Below are 7,254 nucleotides of genomic sequence, written 5' to 3'. Positions count from 1 at the left end.
ATCATAGACAATCTAATTCTGCCAAATATAATCTGTGGAAAAGACCGAGTTGGAAATGAACAGTTCTGCTCTTCACATGCTCAAAAACAGGAGAGGCAGATTCTAGGAGGCCATGAACCAATTTCCCACCTGCAGATTTCACCAGGAGTCACATCTGTTTCCTCTCCTAAAACAAAAATCTAAAGTAAATAAAACAGAAATGGCTGGAAGAGCACTTCTAATTTTCTATATTTTATATAATAAATCATTTTAAAATCCTTTAAAAACTCCCCTCAAAATATCAGCAAGCCACTGAACTTTGCTTAGGCGGATAATCACCACTCCTGAAAGCTATCAGGATAGCAGTTCTCCTTTTTGCATCATAAATTGTTTTGGCTGGCAGGAACGAGGCAGAGCCTCCCAGGCAAAAATGGCTGCAGGTTTTCCACCCCTGTACTAAATCAAAGAGCACATGTTGGTAGGATGGGAAGAAAAATAATGAGAAGCAGAGAAATAATTACGCTGCTGAGTTGACAGTAAGTGACAAAACAGTCAGCTCAGTCCAACTTTAAGTGGATATGGGTTTGTATTCCACTTATGTCATGAGTTACTTCAGAGGTCTGAATGACATGACCTCACAACATTTCACAGATGAAAACCACATCTGGTCAAGCAACATCGATGTGGGATAAGGATTGGGGTCTTTTATTCAGATATATTTTGGGCATTTAATCTGGATTTAACCTGGATTTAATGATTATGTCTTCTCTTTTTTAAATTTGATTTGTTCTAATCGTGTTGTAAAATATATTTTAATTGTACTGTATTAATAGGATTCTTATTTGGACTATTACTGTTGCATTAGGGGGTCATTTAATGGAATATTTAATTTATAATTTAAGAAATAAAACCATGCCATGGCCTTTAAATCAAACTTTTCTTCACAGAAGATTTCCCAAGCTCATGGTAATTTGACATAGCTATCTTTAGTTTGGGTTTGTTGGCAGTTCAGAACACCTTAGCTGAAATGATCTCAGTAAGGCCCAAGCTTCTCTTAAACCAACAGTGATGGAGAAAGCAGTGCGTCATCATATTACACCTCATCAGAGTTCTGCAAAAATCATTATTCACATGGGGAAAAATACACATTTCTCTTTTGAAATGTGCAGGTTAGGATTGATAGTTTAATGCCCATTAGGCTGATCAACATTATCCACTAGGCTGATTCAGGGGAGGCCAGCAATTTTAGAGACAATTTCTGGATGTGGCAACACATACAGTCACACAGAACAGGGGGAGGGAAAGGAAAATATTGAGGATGACTGTGGGAAGGTCTTTCCCTGCTCTAAGCTGTTTTGCACATGGCTCCGCTTCTTCTGAGACTACGTTAGGAGATATGGCAATCACACGGGTCTGTTTTCCATCTTTCTACAAATCAGCATGACAAATAATTCATTCTATGGAATTGTGGTTGGACTTCATTTCTCCCCAGTGATAGTTCTGGAATTTCAGACTCTATGCTTCAAGAGGAGTATTTCCTTTAAAGTGCATGTATAGTTTCCTAGAAAGTGGGAAACTATGTATGTTTACTATATTATATCCTTTTGCAAGGGCTAGCAAAGGCGATCCTTTTCATGGAGATTGGGTGTGTGTACAATATTACAGGAAATCAGAATATTTTTTTGATGCTGTTGCCATGGACAGTCTAGTCCCAGGGCACAGGAATAATTCTTACCGGAGTCCTTTAAACAGCTGCAAAAGTGTGGTTCCAGAAATATGGGAATGAATAATTATAGCCATGATTGTAAGTTTAAAAAGGAGGTTTCTTGATACTATCTCTTTGTCACTCTTTAGTGTGACATGAGAAATGGAACTGAGGACAGGACTGGGCAGATAAGAAAATGGTTCAGTTTCCAGTGGTTTACAAGATGCTTCCTTTCATGCTACATCATTATAACACTATATTTTCACTTTAATTGCATTGACAACATCCTATAGAAACCTAAGATGTGTAATTTGACGAGGCACTAGAATTCTAAACACCTTTCCCTAAATTGCAAATCCCAGGATTCTTTAGGATGGAACTTTTGCAGCTAAAGTGGCTGCATCCACACTGCAGAAATAATCTAGGTTGACACCACTTTAACTGCTTTGGCTCAATGCTATGGAATCCTGGGATTTGTAGTTTTGTGAAACACATAGCCTTCTCTGTTAGAGAGTTCTGGTGCCCCAACAAACTACTGATCCCAGAATTCCATAGCATTGAGTCATGGCAATTAAAGTGGTGTCAAAACTGGATTATTTCTCCAGTGGAGATGCACCCGTAAAAGCATAGTGTTATAATGGTACAATATGAAAAGGTTATTCTATGAAACTAAGTGAACAAGTTATCAGAACTACGGGTGGGGATGGGTGGGTCGGTCAGAATTTGTCCATTAGACACAAATCACCAACCTTAGTGTGAGTTTAATAACATTTACTTATTTTATACAGCTATGTAAAAGGATTATTGAGACAATTCCATCTTTTTTATGTGGTGTGCTTTAATCATTCAAAATGTTATGTACACGCAAAGGGATGTTGTTGCTGTTTTTGCTGCTGCTTTCAAAAACTGAGTGACACATTCATTTCCAGCTAAACTCATGCAGGCTGCCACATTTACTCCAATTAAGGACCTGTCCAAAATATTGCAAAAAAGTGAGATCTCTCACAAAAATAAAGCCTCATTTATTGTCATTTGGGAAAATCAATTTCAAGCCATATATATATCTACAGTCAGCAAGGAGGGAAAGGAGGTTGAAGGAAATTGGATAGGCCATTGGACCAATAAATATTCAGATTTTATAATGGACTAGACAACTGGCCAGTCATAGATCTCTTCATTGTCTTTGTTCACTATTTGCTCTGGAGAACTGGTTTGGTATGCCTTCATTTGAAAAGGCACAGTATTCCAAAACTTTTACTATTTTAGTCTAAAGGCCCTGTGACCGCCCCAATCTGGCAAAGAACTGAAAGAGAACGACACATCCTTTTCAAGTGTTTTTTGGTTGTGAAATATCCTGGAATCATCATCATCAACAACAGCCAGCCTTAGGTAGGAATAAAATATTTCTACTTGTGGTAGGAATTACCTCTGGATGTTCTGTGGACAAAGAAACATCATATGGACATTTAACAGAAAATTCAAAAGAAATATTTTCCCTGTATACTTTGACAGAGAGAGAGAGAGAGAGAGGTGGGAGATGCATACAAAATTTCAAATAGATTCCAAAGGAAAACCCCACAGATTAATAAATTTACAGGGTCCAAAAATGGGCTTCCAGGAATTATAGGTGTTGTAGTCGAACACATCTGGAGGGCACTACATTGAGAGACACTTTTCACTTAAACACAGTATCTTATTTTTTAATACTATTGAATGATAAACTATTCATCTATGTCTTCATGTCATTTATCGTATTTGCCTAGCTGCCAGCTCCTTCCAAAGGTTTATTCTACTATCTCAACACTTCAAGGAAGCTTAAGTCTACAAAGTGATTTTCCTATAATGAAACTTCTCTCATTGAGAACCAGAGGTAGGGGCTGAGAAAAGGAAGAAGCGTATGTTTGTCCTTCATCAGGCTTCAGACTGTCACCTCTCAAGAGTCTGAATAAAGCACTCTGGGTATGATGATTAATATAGTTTTAAACTTGTCATGAAAGATAACACATTTCCTATCTTTGGTGGTTAAAAAAAACCCACATAAATTCCCAGGACAAAAACATTAAGTGTTAAACATGATCAAGAAAATATTATGTCACTTCAGTATCTCTTTTAGCACTCAAAGACTTGTGTTACAGTTCACTGAGCTAGTCAATCTAGTTTTAATTAACACTCTTCACTACTCCAAGCTTAGACTAATCTCTGAGTATTTCAGATACTGAGGGAGGAAGGAGAGAGAGAGAGAGACAAAGAAAGCAAAAGGGGGCAATATATATATATATATATATATATATATATATAAAAAATAAGGTTATGGATGGTAAAACTTTTGAGATAATATTTCAGCTATTCCAGGGACTTTCCCATGAATTGTTTGTTGCTAGAGCATCCCTGGAACTTCACCAGATAAGTCCTAGACGAGAACCATGTGTCTGAAAATCTTCAGTGTGATTATGCCAGTAGTATGCCTTTTACTCCTGGCTTTTTTCCCCTATCTGAAAATCTCCCAAGATTTGCTTGCTCTAGTAAGGGACTAACTTCATATTGTCTTCTCGTAAGATATTAGTGGTGAACTCCCACTACAAGGTTTTGTTTTATAAATTAAAATAGAAAAAAAATCATCACCTTAATCACTCTGCATTTGAAAAAGTGGTCATCCTTCAGGCCTTCCAAGTGAGATCTTTGAAAATTCTCCCAAAGTAATTACTCTTTAGAAAATATTTCAAACCAGAAAAGTTGTGTTGTTTGTATTAAGCACGCGCAATACATATATTCAGTGTAGATTGCTAAAAAGAACATCTACTACTGGAAAGGGGGGGGGGGGGCTCTAATGACTGTGCAGTGTGGGGTAAAGCCAACCCCTCTCTTTTGCTATCTTTTGCTATCTCAGTTACTTTATTGTGATTTTGGTTACTGGCAGTTACCTGTTTCTTCTCAGTTTCATCACAGAGATGGTTAATAACAGTCCTACTGTTTTCTTTCATGGATAACATCATAACCATGCATTAGGGGAGGGCTACCAGTGCAGCATAGTAGACTGACTCTGGAGAACAGGATTCAAATCCCAGCTTGATCATAAAACCCACTGGGTGACCTTGGGCAACCAAATGGTACAGCTTCAGGGGAAGGCAATAACAAACCTTTTGTAGGCCTCATTCCCACTGTAAAAAGAATTGGATTGCTGAGCAAATTAAATGGCCCTAGTTCCCATTTGAAACTGGTTCCAGTTGTGATGTGATCGAATCTGTCATGATGAAGCGAGGCAAAGGCAAAAGAACCGGTTTTTCCAGACACCAGCTAAAAAGAGGTTCTTTTGAAAAAAAGGCGATTCCAAAGCTTGTCGAGCTTCAAGTGGGAATGAAAGATTGGAATCACAGCATTCTGGAGGGGAAGGACTAATGGCAGAGGGGTGTTTACCATCCCTCCCCATTTTTTTGGAGATGTCATTCCCCCCCGCCCCCAGTGCTGTCTTGTCATTATTGGTGTGATGTTTGGTTCCTTTTGTAAAATAAAACTAAGCAATGAAGCAACAGAATGGTTTAGCAACTACTTGCAAAGGTGCTAAACCACTCTGTTGCATAAGCGCTTAACTGTATTTACAAAAAAAGAAAAAGTTCAACATGCCCTTTGCTCCCACTCTGCCCTCAAGCCAGCATTTTTTGCCAGCCTGTTGAAGGCCTAAGTCAAGAGGCACAGTATCCAATGCCAATCATACCAGTCTGGCACATGAGAAAGACTATCCCACAGGCACCTCTTACTCCTGGCAGTAAAAATACAATTATAACTACATACCTCCTGCCCTTCAGTGACACCCCTAACCCTGCCCTTTGAGACTATTGCCCCAATTATATTAATAATAGTCTGACTTTAAGCTTATGAATGGGACTGCCTTCTTTGCTTCTTTTAAGGTGATCACACCCTTTCCTGGACTGTGTCTGAGGTGTGATGGGAAGAATATCTTACTTCATCCCTCATTTGTACCATAGGCAACACTTTCACCTTCAGCTTGTCAGATTGCCTTAAGAGTTCCACGCATTTCTTCCACGCATTTAAATGTTATTTCCACAAATAATTTTGTGTCCAGTGTGCCCTTCATGATACAGTGGCTTTGACAAAATACATGTGTCACTTGCTCATGTTTATTGCCTGTTTGACCCCATCTGCCAAATAAGCCATCCAGGAGTGAAAGCCAGCACTTTTAAATAATGATGTCAACTCTTTTTCACATTCTAAGTGAAGCCATGCCAGGAAGCCTTCATTCCTTTCAAAATAACAAGCTATTTCATTCCTATTACCCTCCTCCAAGTCTTGTAGATGTACTTCTATTATATTGTTTTTCGGAGTATAATTATCATACTATCACATAATGACTGGTTATCATCATATCATATGTGAAGGGAATCTATGATTCAGTGCCAGATTCCAAGGAAGTTATGATTGCTATAAATCTCATTCACAAAGAAGAAAGAAAGAGAGTGAGGGAGTAACTGAGTGAGCAAACAAGAGTAGAATTAGCATTGCTGGGTGCCAGCTAATTTTTTGCATGAGAGATGCAGCAAAGCAAGCAGTACAGAGGGTGACATGAGAGGTATAGTAATTAGAATTGACAGAAGCAAGGGTTGGGATGGAATTCAGACCAAGATAACAAAATGTGTGCATGTATGTGCCTTACAGTTGCCTGTCAACTTATGGCAACCCTATGAATTTCAAAGGGTTTTCTCAGACAAGGAATATTCACAGGTGCTTTTGCCAGTTCCTTCCTCTGAAATATAGCCTATGGCCCCTGGCAGTCTCACCATCCCAATACTAATCCAGGGCTGACCCCGCTTAGCTTCCAATATCAGACAAGTCCTGGTGCCTTTCAAGTATTAGAAATAATGTTAGATAACAAAATAGCATATCTTCAATATTTAACAGAGTAGTCTGCTGTTCTGGAGGCTTCTGTAAGCGACATCCAAGTGCTGCTTAGGTGAGGAAGGTGTCAATATTTTGTTTCCTCAATGTTCTCTCTGTCTGCGAAATTCCCAATCATGGGAAGCAGTTTCTTAACAATTCTAGGACTAATACAGCTTTGCTGCTGTTTTGGACATGTGTGTAGAGACCCAGAGGACTGTGTATCCTGTAGATCTTCCTGAGATGCCTTCAGCAAGCCTCCTTCAATCCTCCTCTGATGTTGACCATTGGAGAAGGACTAATCTCCAAGGTTTCCATGGTGGCTGAGAAGGAGAAGAGGTCCAAATATCTCCACCTCTGATTCTCCCACAGAGAGAGAGATCTGACACAACCAGAAACCCCGGGGATGCCCTCCCAGAGATTATAAAATTGCAGAATAAGTGGTTTTAATTAAATGTGTAATTTTGCATCCAGTGTTTGCAATAATATCTTATTTAAATGGGATCTAAGTAGAGCTGGGATATTTTTGGTCAAGGGTGTTTTTTTGTTTTGTTTGTTTTACTAAAAGGAGATTGGAAATGTTAATTTTCTGGCTGTGCCAAGTAGAGGATTCTTGGAACTGAGTTCCAAATTATTATTATTATTATTATTATTATTATTATTATTATTATTATTATTAT

Source organism: Sceloporus undulatus, chromosome 2, assembly GCF_019175285.1.
Source record: "Sceloporus undulatus isolate JIND9_A2432 ecotype Alabama chromosome 2, SceUnd_v1.1, whole genome shotgun sequence".
Taxonomy (NCBI): Eukaryota; Metazoa; Chordata; class Lepidosauria; order Squamata; family Phrynosomatidae; genus Sceloporus; species Sceloporus undulatus.
This window is presented reverse-complemented; position numbering follows the sequence as displayed.